The 22,183-nt window shown below is 40.8% G+C and overlaps 10 non-coding genes across 10 annotated transcripts; 9 read left to right on the top strand and 1 right to left on the bottom strand.

Annotated features, from left to right (window-relative positions):
- Positions 1–1,781: 1,781 nt before the first annotated feature.
- Positions 1,782–1,855, bottom strand: TRNAT-AGU (transfer RNA threonine (anticodon AGU)). The gene has a single exon. It is a non-coding gene; the product is annotated as a tRNA-Thr (tRNA).
- Positions 1,856–2,312: 457 nt separating this feature from the next.
- TRNAK-UUU (transfer RNA lysine (anticodon UUU)) lies at positions 2,313–2,385 on the top strand. The gene has a single exon. It is a non-coding gene; the product is annotated as a tRNA-Lys (tRNA).
- A 497-nt stretch (positions 2,386–2,882) lies between these two features.
- Positions 2,883–2,955, top strand: TRNAK-UUU (transfer RNA lysine (anticodon UUU)). The gene has a single exon. It is a non-coding gene; the product is annotated as a tRNA-Lys (tRNA).
- Positions 2,956–5,408: 2,453 nt separating this feature from the next.
- On the top strand, positions 5,409–5,481 carry TRNAK-UUU (transfer RNA lysine (anticodon UUU)). Its single transcript has one exon. It is a non-coding gene; the product is annotated as a tRNA-Lys (tRNA).
- A 768-nt stretch (positions 5,482–6,249) lies between these two features.
- Positions 6,250–6,322, top strand: TRNAK-UUU (transfer RNA lysine (anticodon UUU)). Its single transcript has one exon. It is a non-coding gene; the product is annotated as a tRNA-Lys (tRNA).
- A 768-nt stretch (positions 6,323–7,090) lies between these two features.
- On the top strand, positions 7,091–7,163 carry TRNAK-UUU (transfer RNA lysine (anticodon UUU)). Its single transcript has one exon. It is a non-coding gene; the product is annotated as a tRNA-Lys (tRNA).
- Positions 7,164–10,111: 2,948 nt separating this feature from the next.
- TRNAK-UUU (transfer RNA lysine (anticodon UUU)) lies at positions 10,112–10,184 on the top strand. Its single transcript has one exon. It is a non-coding gene; the product is annotated as a tRNA-Lys (tRNA).
- A 5,830-nt stretch (positions 10,185–16,014) lies between these two features.
- On the top strand, positions 16,015–16,087 carry TRNAK-UUU (transfer RNA lysine (anticodon UUU)). Its single transcript has one exon. It is a non-coding gene; the product is annotated as a tRNA-Lys (tRNA).
- A 768-nt stretch (positions 16,088–16,855) lies between these two features.
- Positions 16,856–16,928, top strand: TRNAK-UUU (transfer RNA lysine (anticodon UUU)). Its single transcript has one exon. It is a non-coding gene; the product is annotated as a tRNA-Lys (tRNA).
- Positions 16,929–17,700: 772 nt separating this feature from the next.
- On the top strand, positions 17,701–17,773 carry TRNAK-UUU (transfer RNA lysine (anticodon UUU)). Its single transcript has one exon. It is a non-coding gene; the product is annotated as a tRNA-Lys (tRNA).
- The last annotated feature ends 4,410 nt before the right edge of the window (positions 17,774–22,183 follow it).

The raw sequence follows: 22,183 nt of genomic DNA, 5'->3' as shown, positions 1-22,183 counted from the left end.
CATCTGGATAAGGAATGACTGAAAAAGTTATGTCTCCAGTGTCAAAATGTGTGTAATGCACTAGTAATTAATTTCCTTTATTGACCAGTGAGGTAGCCATGTATGGAGGTGCTGTAGAGTGAAAATCAAGTTTCAAATGGGCAGTGATCCATGTGCCTGGATAGCTCAGTCGGTAGAGCATCAGACTTTTAATCTGAGGGTCCAGGGTTCAAGTCCCTGTTGCATCTGGTCTCCTTTCCTTCCTCATGTAATCATTTAGAAGTGAAATCCACTTTTTTTAAGGCTGGGCTTCTGTTGCAATATAACTTTTCAAAATGTTTTCCAATTGACTGAAACTCCATTGCACAAAACGAGCATGTCAGTAATCGACGATTTAGAGTGGACTGCATTGCCCAGTGTGTGCATTGAGGAGCACATGTACGTCTTTACTGGGGAGCAAGTTTGCACTCATGAATGTGGCAAAACATTCAAATCCGTGGGGTGGATGACCATTAAAGTCCTAGATGCTGCAAATCTCTATATCTGGATACGGAATGACTGAAAAAAGTCATGTCTCCAGTGTCAAAATGTGTGTAATGCACTAGTAATTCATTTCCTTTATTGACCAGTGAGGTAGCCATGTATGGAGGTGCTGTAGAGTGAAAATCAAGTTTCAAATGGGCAGTGATCCTGTGGGTCCAGGATTCAAGTCCCTGTTCAAGCGTACCTTTGCTTCTTTTACAAAAAATTAAGCAGGAAATATGAATTGCTCATTCGAATATGTGTTATTTCTGATGGCATCTCAACCTTGGGCAATATGACTCTAAGGTAGTGGAGACCAGAGTTCTTGGGTGCTTTGCCAACATTTCAAGCCTGACTGTGCTTCTAAATAGCATGAAATAGCAATCTTTGTACAAAGTTTTAATATTGGGGAGACAGATTGGTCGAAAAAAAAGCAGACAGGCGCTGCTGAGATTCGAACTCAGGATCTCCTTTTTACTAGACAGGCGCTTTAACCAACTAAGCCACAGCACCTTTTTTGCATCTGGTCTCCTTTCCTTCCTCATGTAATCATTTAGAAGTGAAATCCACTTTTTTTAAGGCTGGGCTTCTGTTGCAATATAACTTTTCAAGATGTTTTCCAATTGACTGAAACTCCATTGCACAAAACGAGCATGTCATTAATCGTCGATTTAGAGTGGACTGCATTGCCCAGTGTGTGCATTGAGGAGCACATGTTCGTCTTTACTGGGGAGCAACTTTGCACTCATGAATGTGGCAAAACATTCAAATCCGTAAGTGGGTGAACATTAAAGTCCTAGATGCTGCAAATCTCTATATCTGGATACGGAATGACTGAAAAAAGTTATGTCTCCAGTGTCAAAATGTGTGTAATGCACTAGTAATTCATTTCCTTTATTGACCAGTGAGGTAGCCATGTATGGAGGTGCTGTAGAGTGAAAATCAAGTTTCAAATGGCAGTGATCCCTGTGCCTGGATAGCTCAGTCGGTAGAGCATCAGACTTTTAATTTGAGGGTCCAGGGTTCAAGTCCCTGGTCAGGCGTACCTTTGCTTCTTTTACAAAAAATTAAGCAGGAAATATGAATTGCTCATTCTAATATGTGCTATTTCTGATGGCATCGCAACCTTGGGCAATATGACTCTAAGGTAGTGGAGTCCAGAGTTCTTGGATGCTTTGCCAACATTTCAAGCCTGACTGTGGTTCTAAATAGCATGAAATAGCAATCTTTGTACAAAGTTTTAATATTGGGGAGACAGATTGGTCGAAAAAAAAGCAGACAGGCGCTGCTGAGATTCGAACTCAGGACCTCCTGTTTACTAGACAGGCGCTTTAACCAACTAAGCCACAGCACCTTTTTTACATCTGGTCTCCTTTCCTTCCTCATGTAATCATTTAGAAGTGAAATCCACTTTTTTAAGGCTGGGCTTCTGTTGCAATATAACTTTTCAAAATGTTTTCCAATTGACTGAAACTCCATTGCACAAAACGAGCATGTCATTAATCGTCGATTTAGAGTGGACTGCATTGCCCAGTGTGTGCATTGAGGAGCACATGTTCGTCTTTACTGGGGAGCAAGTTTGCACTCATGAATGTGGCAAAACATTCAAATCCGTAAGTGGGTGAACATTAAAGTCCTAGATGCTGCAAATCTCTATATCTGGATACGGAATGACTGAAAAAAGTTATGTCTCCAGTGTCAAAATGTGTGTAATGCACTAGTAATTCATTTCCTTTATTGACCAGTGAGGTAGCCATGTATGGAGGTGCTGTGGAGTGAAAATCAAGTTTCAAATGGGCATTGATCCCTGTGCCTGGATAGCTCAGTCGGTAGAGCATCAGACTTTTAATCTGAGGGTCCAGGGTTCAAGTCCCTGTTCAGGCGTATCTTTGCTTCTTTTACAAAAAATTTAGCAGGAAATATGAATTGCTCATTCTAATATGTGCTATTTCTGATGGCATCGCAACCTTGGGCAATATGACTCTAAGGTAGTGGAGTCCAGAATTATTGGATGCTTTGCCAACATTTCAAGCCTGACTGTGCTTCTAAATAGCATGAAATAACAATCTTTGTACAAAGTTTTAAAATTGGGGAGACAGATTGGTCGAAAAAAAAAGCAGACAGGCGCTGCTGAGATTCGAACTCCGGATCTCCTGTTTACTAGACAGGCGCTTTAACCAACTAAGCCACAGCACCTCTTTTGCATCTGGTCTCCTTTCCTTCCTCATGTAATCATTTAGAAGTGAAATTCACTTTTTTTAAGGCTGGGCTTCTGTTGCAATATAACTTTACAAAATGTTTTCCAATTGACTGAAACTCCATTGCACAAAAGGAGCATGTCATTAATCGTCGATTTAGAGTGGACTGCATTGCCACTCTGTGCCTGGATAGCTCAGTCGGTAGAGCATCAGACTTTTAATCTGAGGGTCCAGGGTTCAAGTCCCTGTTCAGGCGTACCTTTGCTTCTTTTACAAAAGATTAAGCAGGAAATATGAATTGCTCATTCTAATATGAGCTATTTCTGTTGGCATCGCAACCTTGGGCAATATGACTCTAAGGTAGTGGAGTCCAGAGTTTTTGGATGCTTTGCCAACATTTCAAGCCTGACTGTGCTTCTAAATAGCATGAAATAGCAATCTTTGTACAAAGTTTTAATATTGGGGAGACAGATTGGTCGAAAAAAAAGCAGACAGGCGCTGCTGAGATTCGAACTCAGGATCTCCTGTTTACTAGACAGGCACTTTAACCAACTAAGCCACAGCACCTTTTTTGCATCTGGTCTCCTTTCCTTCCTCATGTAATCATTTAGAAGTGAAATCAATTTTTTTTAAGGCTGGGCTTCTGTTGCAATATAACTTTTCAAAATGTTTTCCAATTGACTGAAACTCCATTGCACAAAACGAGCATGTCATTAATCGTCGATTTAGAGTGGACTGCATTGCCCAGTGTGTGCATTGAGGAGCACATGTTCGTCTTTACTGGGGAGCAAGTTTGCACTCATGAATGTGGCAAAACATTCAAATCCGTAAGTGGGTGAACATTAAAGTCCTAGATGCTGCAAATCTCTATATCTGGATACGGAATGACTGAAAAAAGTTATGTCTCCAGTGTCAAAATGTGTGTAATGCACTAGTAATTCATTTCCTTTATTGACCAGTGAGGTAGCCATGTATGGAGGTGCTGTAGAGTGAAAATCAAGTTTCAAATGGGCAGTGATCCCTGTGTCTGGATAGCTCAGTCGGTAGAGCATCAGACTTTTAATCTGAGGGTCCAGGGTTCAAGTCACTGTTCAGGCGTACCTTTGCTTCTTTTACAAAAAATTAAGCAGGAAATATGAATTGCTCATTCTAATATGTGCTATTTCTGATGGCATCGCAACCTTGGGCAATATGACTCTAAGGTAGTGGAGTCCAGAGTTTTTGGATGCTTTGCCAACATTTCAAGCCTGACTGTGCTTCTAAATAGCATGAAATAGCAATCTTTGTACAAAGTTTTAATATTGGGGAGACAGATTGGTCGAAAAAAAAGCAGACAGGCGCTGCTGAGATTCGAACTCAGGATCTCCTGTTTACTAGACAGGCGCTTTAACCAACTAAGCCACAGCACCTTTTTTGCATCTGGTCTCCTTTCCTTCCTCATGTAATCATTTAGAAGTGAAATCCATTTTTTTTAAGGCTGGGCTTCTGTTGCAATATAACTTTTCAAAATGTTTTCCAATTGACTGAAACTCCATTGCACAAAACGAGCATGTCATTAATCGTCGATTTAGAGTGGACTGCATTGCCCAGTGTGTGCATTGAGGAGCACATGTTCGTCTTTACTGGGGAGCAAGTTTGCACTCATGAATGTGGCAAAACATTCAAATCCGTAAGTGGGTGAACATTAAAGTCCTAGATGCTGCAAATCTCTATATCTGGATACGGAATGACTGAAAAAAGTTATGTCTCCATTGTCAAAATGTGTGTAATGCACTAGTAATTCATTTCCTTTATTGACCAGTGAGGTAGCCATGTATGGAGGTGCTGTAGAGTGAAAATCAAGTTTCAAATGGGCAGTGATCCCTGTGCCTGGATAGCTCAGTCGGTAGAGCATCAGACTTTTAATCTGAGGGTCCAGGGTTCAAGTCCCTGCTCAGGCGTACCTTCGCATCTTTTACAAAAAATTAAGCAGGAAATATGAATTGCTCATTCTAATATGTGCTATTTCTGATGGCATCGCAACCTTGGGCAATATGACTCTAAGGTAGTGGAGTCCAGAATTATTGGATGCTTTGCCAACATTTCAAGCCTGACTGTGCTTCTAAATAGCATGAAATAACAATCTTTGTACAAAGTTTTAATATTGGGGAGACAGATTGGTCGAAAAAAAAGCAGACAGGCGCTGCTGAAACTCGAACTCAGGATCTCCTGTTTACTGGACAGGCGCTTTAACCAACTAAGCCACAGCACCTCTTTTGCATCTGGTCTCCTTTCCTTCCTCATGTAATCATTTAGAAGTGAAATTCACTTTTTTTAAGGCTGGGCTTCTGTTGCAATATAACTTTACAAAATGTTTTCCAATTGACTGAAACTCCATTGCACAAAACGAGCATGTCATTAATCGTTGATTTAGAGTGGACTGCATTGCCCAGTGTGTGTATTGAGGAGCACATGTTCGCCTTTACTGGGGAGCAATTTTGCACTCATGAATGTGGCAAAACATTCAAATCCGTAAGTGGGTGAACATTAAAGTCCTAGATGCTGCAAATCTCTATATCTGGATACGGAATGACTGAAAAACGTTATGTCTCCAGTGTCAAAATGTGTGTAATGCACTAGTAATTCATTTCCTTTATTGACCAGTGAGGTAGCCATGTATGGAGGTGCTGTAGAGTGAAAATCAAGTTTCAAATGGGCATTGATCCTTGTGCCTGGATAGCTCAGTCGGTAGAGCATCAGACTTTTAATCTGAGGGTCCAGGGTTCAAGTCCCTGTTCAGGCGTACCTTTGCTTCTTTTACAAAAAATTAAGCAGGAAATATGAATTGCTCATTCTAATATGTGCTATTTCTGATGGCATCGCAACCTTGGGCAATATGACTCTAAGGTAGTGGAGTCCAGAGTTCTTGGATGCTTTGCCAACATTTCAAGCCTGACTGTGCTTCTAAATAGCATGAAATAGCAATCTTTGTTCAAAGTTTTAATATTGGGGAGACAGATTGGTCGAAAAAAAAGCAGACAGGCGCTGCTGAGATTCGAACTCAGGATCTCCTGTTTACTAGACAGGCGCTTTAACCAACTAAGCCATAGCACCTTTTTTGCATCTGGTCTCCTTTCCTTCCTCATGTAATCATTTAGAAGTGAAATCCACTTTTTTAAGGCTGGGCTTCTGTTGCAATATAACTTTTCAAAATGTTTTCCAATTGACTGAAACTCCATTGCACAAAACGAGCATGTCATTAATCGTCGATTTAGAGTGGACTGCATTGCCCAGTGTGTGCATTGAGGAGCACATGTTCGTCTTTACTGGGGAGCAAGTTTGCACTCATGAATGTGGCAAAACATTCAAATCCGTAAGTGGGTGAACATTAAAGTCCTAGATGCTGCAAATCTCTATATCTGGATACGGAATGACTGAAAAAAGTTATGTCTCCAGTGTCAAAATGTGTGTAATGCACTAGTAATTCATTTCCTTTATTGACCAGTGAGGTAGCCATGTATGGAGGTGCTGTAGAGTGAAAATCAAGTTTCAAATGAGCAGTGATCCCTGTGCCTGGATAGCTCAGTCGGTAGAGCATCAGACTTTTAATCTGAGGGTCCAGGGTTCAAGTCCCTGTTCAGGCGTACCTTTGCTTCTTTTACAAAAAATTAAGCAGGAAATATGAATTGCTCATTCTAATATGTGCTATTTCTGATGGCATCGCAACCTTGGGCAATATGACTCTAAGGTAGTGGAGTCCAGAGTTCTTGGATGCTTTGCCAACATTTCAAGCCTGACTGTGCTTCTAAATAGCATGAAATAGCAATCTTTGTACAAAGTTTTAATATTGGGGAGACAGATTGGTCGAAAAAAAAGCAGACAGGCGCTGCTGAGATTCGAACTCAGGATCTCCTGTTTACTAAACAGGCGCTTTAACCAACTAAGCCACAGCACCTTTTTTGCATCTGGTCTCCTTTCCATTCTCATGTAATCATTTAGAAGTGAAATCCACTTTTTTAAGGCTGGGCTTCTGTTGCAATATAACTTTTCAAAATGTTTTCCAATTGACTGAAACTCCATTGCACAAAACGAGCATGTCATTAATCGTCGATTTAGAGTGGACTGCATTGCCCAGTGTGTGCATTGAGGAGCACATGTTCGTCTTTACTGGGGAGCAAGTTTGCACTCATGAATGTGGCAAAACATTCAAATCCGTAAGTGGGTGAACATTAAAGTCCTAGATGCTGCAAATCTCTATATCTGGATACGGAATGACTGAAAAAAGTTATGTCTCCAGTGTCAAAATGTGTGTAATGCACTAGTAATTCATTTCCTTTATTGACCAGTGAGGTAGCCATGTATGGAGGTGCTGTAGAGTGAAAATCAAGTTTCAAATGGGCAGTGATCCCTGTGCCTGGATAGCTCAGTCGGTAGAGCATCAGACTTTTAATCTGAGGGTCCAGGGTTCAAATCCCTGTTCAGGCGTATCTTTGGTTCTTTTACAAAAAATTTAGCAGGAAATATGAATTGCTCATTCTAATATGTGCTATTTCTGATGGCATCGCAACCTTGGGCAATATGACTCTAAGGTAGTGGAGTCCAGAATTCTTGGATGCTTTGCCAACATTTCAAGCCAGACTGTGCTTCTAAATAGCATGAAATAACAATCTTTGTACAAAGTTTTAATATTGGGGAGACAGATTGGTCGAAAAAAAAGCAGACAGGCGCTGCTGAGATTCGAACTCAGGATCTCCTGTTTACTAGACAGGCGCTTTAACCAACTAAGCCACAGCACCTCTTTTGCATCTGGTCTCCTTTCCTTCCTCATGTAATCATTTAGAAGTGAAATTCACTTTTTTTAAGGCTGGGCTTCTGTTGCAATATAACTTTACAAAATGTTTTCCAATTGACTGAAACTCCATTGCACAAAACGAGCATGTCATTAATCGTTGATTTAGAGTGGACTGCATTGCCCAGTGTGTGTATTGAGGAGCACATGTTCGCCTTTACTGGGGAGCAATTTTGCACTCATGAATGTGGCAAAACATTCAAATCCGTAAGTGGGTGAACATTAAAGTCCTAGATGCTGCAAATCTCTATATCTGGATACGGAATGACTGAAAAAAGTTATGTCTCCAGTGTCAAAATGTGTGTAATGCACTAGTAATTCATTTCCTTTATTGACCAGTGAGGTAGCCATGTATGGAGGTGCTGTAGAGTGAAAATCAAGTTTCAAATGGGCAGTGATCCCTGTGCCTGGATAGCTCAGTCGGTAGAGCATCAGACTTTTAATCTGAGGGTCCAGGGTTCAAGTCACTGTTCAGGCGTACCTTTGCTTCTTTTACAAAAAATTAAGCAGGAAATATGAATTGCTCATTCTAATATGTGCTATTTTTGATGGCATCGCAACCTTGGGCAATATGACTCTAAGGTAGTGGAGTCCAGAGTTTTTGGATGCTTTGCCAACATTTCAAGCCTGACTGTGCTTCTAAATAGCATGAAATAGCAATCTTTGTACAAAGTTTTAATATTGGGGAGACAGATTGGTCGAAAAAAAAGCAGACAGGCGCTGCTGAGATTCGAACTCAGGATCTCCTGTTTACTAGACAGGCGCTTTAACCAACTAAGCCACAGCACCTTTTTTGCATCTGGTCTCCTTTCCTTCCTCATGTAATCATTTAGAAGTGAAATCCATTTTTTTTAAGGCTGGGCTTCTGTTGCAATATAACTTTTCAAAATGTTTTCCAATTGACTGAAACTCCATTGCACAAAACGAGCATGTCATTAATCGTCGATTTAGAGCGGACTGCATTGCCCAGTGTGTGCATTGAGGAGCACATGTACGTCTTTACTGGGGAGTAAGTTTGCACTCATGAATGTGGCAAAACATTCAAATCCGTAAGTGGGTGACAATTAAAGTCCTAGATGCTGCAAATCTCTACATCTGGATAAGGAATGACTGAAAAAGTTATGTCTCCAGTGTCAAAATGTGTGTAATGCACTAGTAATTAATTTCCTTTATTGACCAGTGAGGTAGCCATGTATGGAGGTGCTGTAGAGTGAAAATCAAGTTTCAAATGGGCAGTGATCCATGTGCCTGGATAGCTCAGTCGGTAGAGCATCAGACTTTTAATCTGAGGGTCCAGGGTTCAAGTCCCTGTTGCATCTGGTCTCCTTTCCTTCCTCATGTAATCATTTAGAAGTGAAATCCACTTTTTTTAAGGCTGGGCTTCTGTTGCAATATAACTTTTCAAAATGTTTTCCAATTGACTGAAACTCCATTGCACAAAACGAGCATGTCAGTAATCGACGATTTAGAGTGGACTGCATTGCCCAGTGTGTGCATTGAGGAGCACATGTACGTCTTTACTGGGGAGCAAGTTTGCACTCATGAATGTGGCAAAACATTCAAATCCGTGGGGTGGATGACCATTAAAGTCCTAGATGCTGCAAATCTCTATATCTGGATACGGAATGACTGAAAAAAGTCATGTCTCCAGTGTCAAAATGTGTGTAATGCACTAGTAATTCATTTCCTTTATTGACCAGTGAGGTAGCCATGTATGGAGGTGCTGTAGAGTGAAAATCAAGTTTCAAATGGGCAGTGATCCCTGTGCCTGGATAGCTCAGTCGGTAGAGCATCAGACTTTTAATCTGAGGGTCCAGGGTTCAAGTCCCTGCTCAGGCGTACCTTCGCATCTTTTACAAAAAATTAAGCAGGAAATATGAATTGCTCATTCTAATATGTGCTATTTCTGATGGCATCGCAACCTTGGGCAATATGACTCTAAGGTACTTTGCCAACATTTCAAGCCTGACTGTGCTTCTAAATAGCATGAAATAGCAATCTTTGTTCAAAGTTTTAATATTGGGGAGACAGATTGGTCGAAAAAAAAGCAGACAGGCGCTGCTGAGATTCGAATTCAGGATCTCCTGTTTACTAGACAGGCGCTTTAACCAACTAAGCCATAGCACCTTTTTTGCATCTGGTCTCCTTTCCTTCCTCATGTAATCATTTAGAAGTGAAATCCACTTTTTTAAGGCTGGGCTTCTGTTGCAATATGACTTTTCAAAATGTTTTCCAATTGACTGAAACTCCATTGCACAAAACGAGCATGTCATTAATCGTCGATTTAGAGTGGACTGCATTGCCCAGTGTGTGCATTGAGGAGCACATGTTCGTCTTTACTGGGGAGCAAGTTTGCACTCATGAATGTGGCAAAACATTCAAATCCGTAAGTGGGTGAACAGTAAAGTCCTAGATGCTGCAAATCTCTATATCTGGATACGGAATGACTGAAAAAAGTTATGCCTCCAGTGTCAAAATGTGTGTAATGCACTAGTAATTCATTTCCTTTATTGACCAGTGAGGTAGCCATGTATGGAGGTGCTGTAGAGTGAAAATCAAGTTTCAAATGGGCACTGATCCTTGTGCCTGGATAGCTCAGTCGGTAGAGCATCAGACTTTTAATCTGAGGGTCCAGGGTTCAAGTCCCTGTTCAGGCGTACCTTTGCTTCTTTTACAAAAAATTAAGCAGGAAATATGAATTGCTCCTTCTAATATGTGCTATTTCTGATGGCATCGCAACCTTGGGCAATATGACTCTAAGGTAGTGGAGTCCAGAGTTCTTGGATGCTTTGCCAACATTTCAAGCCTGACTGTGCTTCTAAATAGCATGAAATAGCAATCTTTGTACAAAGTTTTAATATTGGGGAGACAGATTGGTCGAAAAAAAAGCAGACAGGCGCTGCTGAGATTCGAACTCAGGATCTCCTGTTTACTAGACAGGCGCTTTAACCAACTAAGCCACAGCACCTTTTTTGCATCTGGTCTCCTTTCCTTCCTCATGTAATCATTTAGAAGTGAAATCCACTTTTTTAAGGCTGGGCTTCTGTTGCAATATAACTTTTCAAAATGTTTTCCAATTGACTGAAACTCCATTGCACAAAACGAGCATGTCATTAATCGTCGATTTAGAGTGGACTGCATTGCCCAGTGTGTGCATTGAGGAGCACATGTTCGTCTTTACTGGGGAGCAAGTTTGCACTCATGAATGTGGCAAAACATTCAAATCCGTAAGTGGGTGAACATTAAAGTCCTAGATGCTGCAAATCTCTATATCTGGATACGGAATGACTGAAAAAAGTTATGTCTCCAGTGTCAAAATGTGTGTAATGCACTAGTAATTCATTTCCTTTATTGACCAGTGAGGTAGCCATGTATGGAGGTGCTGTAGAGTGAAAATCAAGTTTCAAATGGGCAGTGATCCCTGTGCCTGGATAGCTCAGTTGGTAGAGTATCAGACTTTTAATCTGAGGGTATAGGGTTCAAGTCCCTGCTCAGGCGTACCTTTGCTTCTTTTACAAAAAATTAAGCAGGAAATATGAATTGCTCATTCTAATATGTGCTATTTCTGATGGCATCGCAACCTTGGGCAATATGACTCTAAGGTAGTGGAGTCCAGAGTTCTTGGATGCTTTGCCAACATTTCAAGCCTGACTGTGCTTCTAAATAGCATGAAATAGCAATCTTTGTTCAAAGTTTTAATATTGGGGAGACAGATTGGTCGAAAAAAAAGCAGACAGGCGCTGCTGAGATTCGAACTCAGGATCTCCTGTTTACTAGACAGGCGCCTTAACCAACTAAGCCATAGCACCTTTTTTGCATCTGGTCTCCTTTCCTTCCTCATGTAATCATTTAGAAGTGAAATCCACTTTTTTAAGGCTGGGCTTCTGTTGCAATATAACTTTTCAAAATGTTTTCCAATTGACTGAAACTCCATTGCACAAAACGAGCATGTCATTAATCGTCGATTTAGAGTGGACTGCATTGCCCAGTGTGTGCATTGAGGAGCACATGTTCGTCTTTACTGGGGAGCAAGATTGCACTCATGAATGTGGCAAAACATTCAAATCCGTAAGTGGGTGAACATTAAAGTCCTAGATGCTGCAAATCTCTATATCTGGATACGGAATGACTGAAAAAAGTTATGTCTCCAGTGTCAAAATGTGTGTAATGCACTAGTAATTCATTTCCTTTATTGACCAGTGAGGTAGCCATGTATGGAGGTGCTGTAGAGTGAAAATCAAGTTTCAAATGAGCAGTGATCCCTGTGCCTGGATAGCTCAGTCAGTAGAGCATCAGACTTTTAATCTGAGGGTCCAGGGTTCAAGTCCCTGTTCAGGCGTACCTTTGCTTCTTTTACAAAAAATTAAGCAGGAAATATGAATTGCTCATTCTAATATGTGCTATTTCTGATGGCATCGCAACCTTGGGAAATATGACTCTAAGGTAGTGGAGTCCAGAGTTCTTGGATGCTTTGCCAAAATTTCAAGCCTGACTGTGCTTCTAAATAGCATGAAATAGCAATCTTTGTACAAAGTTTTAATATTGGGGAGACAGATTGGTCGAAAAAAAAGCAGACAGGCGCTGCTGAGATTCGAACTCAGGATCTCCTGTTTACTAGACAGGCGCTTTAACCAACTAAGCCACAGCACCTTTTTTGCATCTGGTCTCCTTTCCCCTTTCCATTCTCAAATAATCATTTAGAAGTGAAATCCACTTTTTTAAGGCTGGGCTTCTGTTGCAATATAACTTTTCAAAATGTTTTCCAATTGACTGAAACTCCATTGCACAAAACGAGCATGTCATTAATCGTCGATTTAGAGTGGACTGCATTGCCCAGTGTGTGCATTGAGGAGCACATGTTCGTCTTTACTGGGGAGCAAGTTTGCACTCATGAATGTGGCAAAACATTCAAATCCGTAAGTGGGTGAACATTAAAGTCCTAGATGCTGCAAATCTCTATATCTGGATACGGAATGACTGAAAAAAGTTATGTCTCCAGTGTCAAAATGTGTGTAATGCACTAGTAATTCATTTCCTTTATTGACCAGTGAGGTAGCCATGTATGGAGGTGCTGTAGAGTGAAAATCAAGTTTCAAATGGGCAGTGATCCCTGTGCCTGGATAGCTCAGTCGGTAGAGCATCAGACTTTTAATCTGAGGTTCCAGGGTTCAAGTCACCGTTCAGGCGTACCTTTGCTTCTTTTACAAAAAATTAAGCAGGAAATATGAATTGCTCATTCTAATATGTGCTATTTCTGATGGCATCGCAACCTTGGGCAATATGACTCTAAGGTAGTGGAGTCCAGAGTTTTTGGATGCTTTGCCAACATTTCAAGCCTGACTGTGCTTCTAAATAGCATGAAATAGCAATCTTTGTACAAAGTTTTAATATTGGGGAGACAGATTGGTCGAAAAAAAAGCAGACAGGCGCTGCTGAGATTCGAACTCAGGATCTCCTGTTTACTAGACAGGCGCTTTAACCAACTAAGCCACAGCACCTTTTTTGCATCTGGTCTCCTTTCCTTCCTCATGTAATCATTTAGAAGTGAAATCCATTTTTTTTAAGGCTGGGCTTCTGTTGCAATATAACTTTTCAAAATGTTTTCCAATTGACTGAAACTCCATTGCACAAAACGAGCATGTCATTAATCGTCGATTTAGAGTGGACTGCATTGCCCAGTGTGTGCATTGAGGAGCACATGTTCGTCTTTACTGGGGAGCAAGTTTGCACTCATGAATGTGGCAAAACATTCAAATCCGTAAGTGGGTGAACATTAAAGTCCTAGATGCTGCAAATCTCTATATCTGGATACGGAATGACTGAAAAAAGTTATGTCTCCAGTGTCAAAATGTGTGTAATGCACTAGTAATTCATTTCCTTTATTGACCAGTGAGGTAGCCATGTATGGAGGTGCTGTAGAGTGAAAATCAAGTTTCAAATGGGCAGTGATCCCTGTGCCTGGATAGCTCAGTCGGTAGAGCATCAGACTTTTAATCTGAGGGTCCAGGGTTCAAGTCCCTGCTCAGGCGTACCTTTGCTTCTTTTACAAAAAATTAAGCAGGAAATATGAATTGCTCATTCTAATATGTGCTATTTCTGATGGCTTCGCAACCTTGGGCAATATGACTCTAAGGTAGTGGAGTCCAGAGTTTTTGGATGCTTTGCCAACATTTCAAGCCTGACTGTGCTTCTAAATAGCATGAAATAGCAATCTTTGTACAAAGTTTTAATATTGGGGAGACAGATTGGTCGAAAAAAAAGCAGACAGGCGCTGCTGAGATTCGAACTCAGGATCTCCTGTTTACTAGACAGGCACTTGCTTTAACCAACTAAGCCACAGCACCTTTTTTGCATCTGGTCTCCTTTCCATTCTCATGTAATCATTTAGAAGTGAAATCCACTTTTTTAAGGCTGGGCTTCTGTTGCAATATAACTTTTCAAAATGTTTTCCAATTGACTGAAACTCCATTGCACAAAACGAGCATGTCATTAATCGTCGATTTAGAGTGGACTGCATTGCCCAGTGTGTGCATTGAGGAGCACATGTTCGTCTTTACTGGGGAGCAAGTTTGCACTCATGAATGTGGCAAAACATTCAAATCCGTAAGTGGGTGAACATTAAAGTCCTAGATGCTGCAAATCTCTATATCTGGATACGGAATGACTGAAAAAAGTTATGTCTCCAGTGTCAAAATGTGTGTAATGCACTAGTAATTCATTTCCTTTATTGACCAGTGAGGTAGCCATGTATGGAGGTGCTGTAGAGTGAAAATCAAGTTTCAAATGGGCAGTGATCCCTGTGCCTGGATAGCTCAGTCGGTAGAGCATCAGACTTTTAATCTGAGGTTCCAGGGTTCAAGTCACCGTTCAGGCGTACCTTTGCTTCTTTTACAAAAAATTAAGCAGGAAATATGAATTGCTCATTCTAATATGTGCTATTTCTGATGGCATCGCAACCTTGGGCAATATGACTCTAAGGTAGTGGAGTCCAGAGTTTTTGGATGCTTTGCCAACATTTCAAGCCTGACTGTGCTTCTAAATAGCATGAAATAGCAATCTTTGTACAAAGTTTTAATATTGGGGAGACAGATTGGTCGAAAAAAAAGCAGACAGGCGCTGCTGAGATTCGAACTCAGGATCTCCTGTTTACTAGACAGGCGCTTTAACCAACTAAGCCACAGCACCTTTTTTGCATCTGGTCTCCTTTCCTTCCTCATGTAATCATTTAGAAGTGAAATCCATTTTTTTAAGGCTGGGCTTCTGTTGCAATATAACTTTTCAAAATGTTTTCCAATTGACTGAAACTCCATTGCACAAAACGAGCATGTCATTAATCGTCGATTTAGAGTGGACTGCATTGCCCAGTGTGTGCATTGAGGAGCACATGTTCGTCTTTACTGGGGAGCAAGTTTGCACTCATGAATGTGGCAAAACATTCAAATCCGTAAGTGGGTGAACATTAAAGTCCTAGATGCTGCAAATCTCTATATCTGGATACGGAATGACTGAAAAAAGTTATGTCTCCAGTGTCAAAATGTGTGTAATGCACTAGTAATTCATTTCCTTTATTGACCAGTGAGGTAGCCATGTATGGAGGTGCTGTAGAGTGAAAATCAAGTTTCAAATGGGCAGTGATCCCTGTGCCTGGATAGCTCAGTCGGTAGAGCATCAGACTTTTAATCTGAGGGTCCAGGGTTCAAGTCCCTGCTCAGGCGTACCTTTGCTTCTTTTACAAAAAATTAAGCAGGAAATATGAATTGCTCATTCTAATATGTGCTATTTCTGATGGCATCGCAACCTTGGGCAATATGACTCTAAGGTAGTGGAGTCCAGAGTTTTTGGATGCTTTGCCAACATTTCAAGCCTGACTGTGCTTCTAAATAGCATGAAATAGCAATCTTTGTACAAAGTTTTAATATTGGGGAGACAGATTGGTCGAAAAAAAAGCAGACAGGCGCTGCTGAGATTCGAACTCAGGATCTCCTGTTTACTAGACAGGCACTTGCTTTAACCAACTAAGCCACAGCACCTTTTTTGCATCTGGTCTCCTTTCCATTCTCATGTAATCATTTAGAAGTGAAATCCACTTTTTTAAGGCTGGGCTTCTGTTGCAATATAACTTTTCAAAATCTTTTCCAATTGACTGAAACTCCATTGCACAAAACGAGCATGTCATTAATCGTCGATTTAGAGTGGACTGCATTGCCCAGTGTGTGCATTGAGGAGCACATGTTCGTCTTTACTGGGGAGCAAGTTTGCACTCATGAATGTGGCAAAACATTCAAATCCGTAAGTGGGTGAACATTAAAGTCCTAGATGCTGCAAATCTCTATATCTGGATACGGAATGACTGAAAAAAGTTATGTCTCCAGTGTCAAAATGTGTGTAATGCACTAGTAATTCATTTCCTTTATTGACCAGTGAGGTAGCCATGTGTGGAGGTGCTGTAGAGTGAAAATCAAGTTTCAAATGAGCAGTGATCCCTGTGCCTGGATAGCTCAGTCGGTAGAGCATCAGACTTTTAATCTGAGGGTCCAGGGTTCAAGTCCCTGTTCAGGCGTACCTTTGCTTCTTTTACAAAAAATTAAGCAGGAAATATGAATTGCTCATTCTAATATGTGCTATTTCTGATGGCATCGCAACCTTGGGCAATATGACTCTAAGGTAGTGGAGTCCAGAGTTCTTGGATGCTTTGCCAACATTTCAAGCCTGACTGTGCTTCTAAATAGCATGAAATAGCAATCTTTGTACAAAGTTTTAATATTGGGGAGACAGATTGGTCGAAAAAAAATCAGACAGGCGCTGCTGAGATTCGAACTCAGGATCTCCTGTTTACTAGACAGGCGCTTTAACCAACTAAGCCACAGCACCTTTTTTGCATCTGGTCTCCTTTCCTTCCTCATGTAATCATTTAGAAGTGAAATCCACTTTTTTAAGGCTGGGCTTCTGTTGCAATATAACTTTTCAAAATGTTTTCCAATTGACTGAAACTCTATTGCACAAAACGAGCATGTCATTAATCGTTGATTTAGAGTGGACTGCATTGCCCAGTGTGTGTATTGAGGAGCACATGTTCGCCTTTACTGGGGAGCAATTTTGCACTCATGAATGTGGCAAAACATTCAAATCCGTAAGTGGGTGAACATTAAAGTCCTAGATGCTGCAAATCTCTATATCTGGATACGGAATGACTGAAAAAAGTTATGTCTCCAGTGTCAAAATGTGTGTAATGCACTAGTAATTCATTTCCTTTATTGACCAGTGAGGTAGCCATGTATGGAGGTGCTGTAGAGTGAAAATCAAGTTTCAAATGGGCAGTGATCCTTGTGCCTGGATAGCTCAGTCGGTAGAGCATCAGACTTTTAATCTGAGGGTCCAGGGTTCAAGTCCCTGTTCAGGCGTATCTTTGCTTCTTTTACAAAAAATTAAGCAGGAAATATGAATTGCTCATTCTAATATGTGCTATTTCTGATGGCATCGCAACCTTGGGCAATATGACTCTAAGGTAGTGGAGTCCAGAGTTTTTGGATGCTTTGCCAACATTTCAAGCCTGACTGTGCTTCTAAATAGCATGAAATAGCAATCTTTGTACAAAGTTTTAATATTGGGGAGACAGATTGGTCGAAAAAAAAGCAGACAGGCGCTGCTGAGATTCGAACTCAGGATCTCCTGTTTACTAGACAGGCACTTGCTTTAACCAACTAAGCCACAGCACCTTTTTTGCATCTGGTCTCCTTTCCATTCTCATGTAATCATTTAGAAGTGAAATCCACTTTTTTAAGGCTGGGCTTCTGTTGCAATATAACTTTTCAAAATGTTTTCCAATTGACTGAAACTCCATTGCACAAAACGAGCATGTCATTAATCGTTGATTTAGAGTGGACTGCATTGCCCAGTGTGTGCATTGAGGAGCACATGTTCGTCTTTACTGGGGAGCAAGTTTGCACTCATGAATGTAGCAAAACATTCAAATCCGTAAGTGGGTGAACATTAAAGTCCTAGATGCTGCAAATCTCTATATCTGGATACGGAATGTCTGAAAAAAGTTATGTCTCCAGTGTCAAAATGTGTGTAATGCACTAGTAATTCATTTCCTTTATTGACCAGTGAGGTAGCCATGTGTGGAGGTGCTGTAGAGTGAAAATCAAGTTTCAAATGAGCAGTGATCCCTGTGCCTGGATAGCTCAGTCGGTAGAGCATCAGACTTTTAATCTGAGGGTCCAGGGTTCAAGTCCCTGTTCAGGCGTACCTTTGCTTCTTTTACAAAAAATTAAGCAGGAAATATGAATTGCTCATTCTAATATGTGCTATTTCTGATGGCATCGCAACCTTGGGCAATATGACTCTAAGGTAGTGGAGTCCAGAGTTCTTGGATGCTTTGCCAACATTTCAAGCCTGACTGTGCTTCTAAATAGCATGAAATAGCAATCTTTGTACAAAGTTTTAATATTGGGGAGACAGATTGGTCGAAAAAAATCAGACAGGCGCTGTTGAGATTCGAACTCAGGATCTCCTGTTTACTAGACAGGCGCTTTAACCAACTAAGCCACAGCACCTTTTTTGCATCTGGTCTCCTTTCCTTCCTCATGTAATCATTTAGAAGTGAAATCCACTTTTTTAAGGCTGGGCTTCTGTTGCAATATAACTTTTCAAAATGTTTTCCAATTGACTGAAACTCTATTGCACAAAACGAGCATGTCATTAATCGCTGATTTAGAGTGGACTGCATTGCCCAGTGTGTGTATTGAGGAGCACATGTTCGCCTTTACTGGGGAGCAATTTTGCACTCATGAATGTGGCAAAACATTCAAATCCGTAAGTGGGTGAACATTAAAGTCCTAGATGCTGCAAATCTCTATATCTGGATACGGAATGACTGAAAAAAGTTATGTCTCCAGTGTCAAAATGTGTGTAATGCACTAGTAATTCATTTCCTTTATTGACCAGTGAGGTAGCCATGTATGGAGGTGCTGTAGAGTGAAAATCAAGTTTCAAATGGGCAGTGATCCTTGTGCCTGGATAGCTCAGTGGGTAGAGCATCAGACTTTTAATCTGAGGGTCCAGGGTTCAAGTCCCTGTTCAGGCGTATCTTTGCTTCTTTTACAAAAAATTAAGCAGGAAATATGAATTGCTCATTCTAATATGTGCTATTTCTGATGGCATCGCAACCTTGGGCAATATGACTCTAAGGTAGTGGAGTCCAGAGTTCTTGGATGCTTTGCCAACATTTCAAGCCTGACTGTGCTTCTAAATAGCATGAAATAGCAATCTTTGTACAAAGTTTTAATATTGGGGAGACAGATTGGTCGAAAAAAAAGCAGACAGGCGCTGCTGAGATTCGAACTCAGGATCTCCTGTTTACTAGACAGGCGCTTTAACCAACTAAGCCACAGCACCTTTTTTGCATCTGGTCTCCTTTCCTTCCTCATGTAATTATTTAGAAGTGAAATCCACTTTTTTAAGGCTGGGCTTCTGTTGCAATATAACTTTTCAAAATGTTTTCCAATTGACTGAAACTCCATTGCACAAAACGAGCATGTCAGTAATCGACGATTTAGAGTGGACTGCATTGTCCAGTGTGTGCATTGAGGAGCACATGTACGTCTTTACTGGTGAGCAAGTTTGCACTCATGAATGTGGCAAAACATTCAAATGCGTGGGGTGGATGACCATTAAAGTCCTACATGCTGCAAATCTCTATATCTGGATACGGAATGACTGAAAAAAGTTATGTCTCCAGTGTCAAAATGTGTGTAATGCACTAGTAATTCATTTCCTTTATTGACCAGTGAGGTAGCCATGTATGGAGGTGCTGTAGAGTGAAAATCAAGTTTCAAATGGGCAGTGATCCCTGTGCCTGGATAGCTCAGTCGGTAGAGCATCAGACTTTTAATCTGAGGGTCCCTGTTCAGGCGTACCTTTGCTTCTTTTACAATAAATTAAGCAGGAAATATGAATTGCTCATTCTAATATTTGCTATTTCTGATGGCATGGCAACCTTGGGCAATATGACTCGAAGGTAGTGGAGTCCAGAGTTCTTGGATGCTTTGCCAACATTTTAAGCCTGACTGTGCTTCTAAATAGCATGCAATAGCAATCTTTGTACAAAGTTTTAATATTGGGGAGACAGATTGGTCGAAAAAAAAGCAGAGAGGCACTGCTGAGATTCAAACTCAGGATCTCCTGTTTACTTGACAGGCGCTTTAACCAACTAAGCCACAGCACCTTTTTTGCATCTAGTCTCCTTTCCTTCCTCATGTAATCATTTAGAAGTGAAATCCACTTTTTTTAAGGCTGGGCTTCTGTTGCAATATAACTTTTCAAAATGTTTTCCAATTGACTGAAACTCCATTGCACAAAACGAGCATGTCATTAATCGTCGATTTAGAGTGGACTGCATTGCCCAGTGTGTGCATTGAGGAGCACATGTTCGTCTTTACTGGGGAGCAAGTTTGCACTCATGAATGTGGCAAAACATTCAAATCCGTAAGTGGGTGAACATTAAAGTCCTAGATGCTGCAAATCTCTATATCTGGATACGGAATGACTGAAAAATGTTATGTCTCCAGTGTCAAAATGTGTGTAATGCACTAGTAATTCATTTCCTTTATTGACCAGTGAGGTAGCCATGTATGGAGGTGCTGTAGAGTGAAAATCAAGTTTCAAATGGGCAGTGATCCCTGTGCCTGGATAGCTCAGTCGGTAGAGCATCAGACTTTTAATCTGAGGGTCCAGGGTTCAAGTCACTGTTCAGGCGTACCTATGCTTCTTTTACAAAAAATTAAGCAGGAAATATGAATTGCTCATTCTAATATGTGCTATTTCTGATGGCATCGCAACCTTGGGCAATATGACTCTAAGGTAGTGGAGTCCAGAGTTTTTGGATGCTTTGCCAACATTTCAAGCCTGACTGTGCTTCTAAATAGCATGAAATAGCAATCTTTGTACAAAGTTTTAATATTGGGGAGACAGATTGGTCGAAAAAAAAGCAGACAGGCGCTGCTGAGATTCAAACTCAGGATCTCCTGTTTACTAGACAGGCGCTTTAACCAACTAAGCCACAGCACCTTTTTTGCATCTGGTCTCCTTTCCTTCCTCATGTAATCATTTAGAAGTGAAATCCATTTTTTTTAAGGCTGGGCTTCTGTTGCAATATAACTTTTCAAAATGTTTTCCAATTGACTGAAACTCCATTGCACAAAACGAGCATGTCATTAATCGTCGATTTAGAGTGGACTGCATTGCCCAGTGTGTGCATTGAGGAGCACATGTTCGTCTTTACTGGGGAGCAAGTTTGCACTCATGAATGTGGCAAAACATTCAAATCCGTAAGTGGGTGAACATTAAAGTCCTAGATGCTGCAAATCTCTATATCTGGATACGGAATGACTGAAAAAAGTTATGTCTCCAGTGTCAAAATGTGTGTAATGCACTAGTAATTCATTTCCTTTATTGACCAGTGAGGTAGCCATGTATGGAGGTGCTGTAGAGTGAAAATCAAGTTTCAAATGGCAGTGATCCCTGTGCCTGGATAGCTCAGTCGGTAGAACATCAGACTTTTAATCTGAGGGTCCAGGGTTCAAGTCCCTGTTCAGGCGTACCTTTGCTTCTTTTACAATAAATTAAGCAGGAAATATGAATTGCTCATTCTAATATTTGCTATTTCTGATGGCATGGCAACCTTGGGCAATATGACTCGAAGGTAGTGGAGTCCAGAGTTCTTGGATGCTTTGCCAACATTTTAAGCCTGACTGTGCTTCTAAATAGCATGCAATAGCAATCTTTGTACAAAGTTTTAATATTGGGGAGACAGATTGGTCGAAAAAAAGCAGACAGGCGCTGCTGAGATTCGAACTCAAGATCTCCTGTTTACTAGACAGGCGCTTGCTTTAACCAACTAAGCCACAGCACCTTTTTTGCATCTGGTCTCCTTTCCTTCCTCATGTAATCATTTAGAAGTGAAATCCACTTTTTTAAGGCTGGGCTTCTGTTGCAATATAACTTTTCAAAATGTTTTCCAATTGACTGAAACTCTATTGCACAAAACGAGCATGTCATTAATCGTCGATTTAGAGTGGACTGCATTGCCCAGTGTGTGCATTGAGGAGCACATGTTCGTCTTTACTGGGGAGCAAGTTTGCACTCATGAATGTGGCAAAACATTCAAATCCGTAAGTGGGTGAACATTAAAGTCCTAGATGCTGCAAATCTCTATATCTGGATACGGAATGACTGAAAAAAGTTATGTCTCCAGTGTCAAAATGTGTGTAATGCACTAGTAATTCATTTCCTTTATTGACCAGTGAGGTAGCCATGTATGGAGGTGCTGTAGAGTGAAAATCAAGTTTCAAATGGGCAGTGATCCCTGTGCCTGGATAGCTCAGTCGGTAGAACATCAGACTTTTAATCTGAGGGTCCAGGGTTCAAGTCACTGTTCAGGCGTACCTTTGCTTCTTTTACAAAAAATTAAGCAGGAAATATGAATTGCTCATTCTAATATGTGCTATTTCTGATGGCATCGCAACCTTGGGCAATATGACTCTAAGGTAGTGGAGTCCAGAGTTTTTGGATGCTTTGCCAACATTTCAAGCCTGACTGTGCTTCTAAATAGCATGAAATAGCAATCTTTGTACAAAGTTTTAATATTGGGGAGACA

The sequence above is a fragment of the Ambystoma mexicanum genome, unplaced genomic scaffold (assembly GCF_040938575.1).
Source record: "Ambystoma mexicanum isolate Mex_15411 unplaced genomic scaffold, UKY_AmexF1_1 Mex_scaf1, whole genome shotgun sequence".
NCBI classification, from domain to species: domain Eukaryota; kingdom Metazoa; phylum Chordata; class Amphibia; order Caudata; family Ambystomatidae; genus Ambystoma; species Ambystoma mexicanum.
Note: the sequence above shows the minus strand (reverse complement) of the source record. Positions and strands in the feature narration are given on the sequence as shown.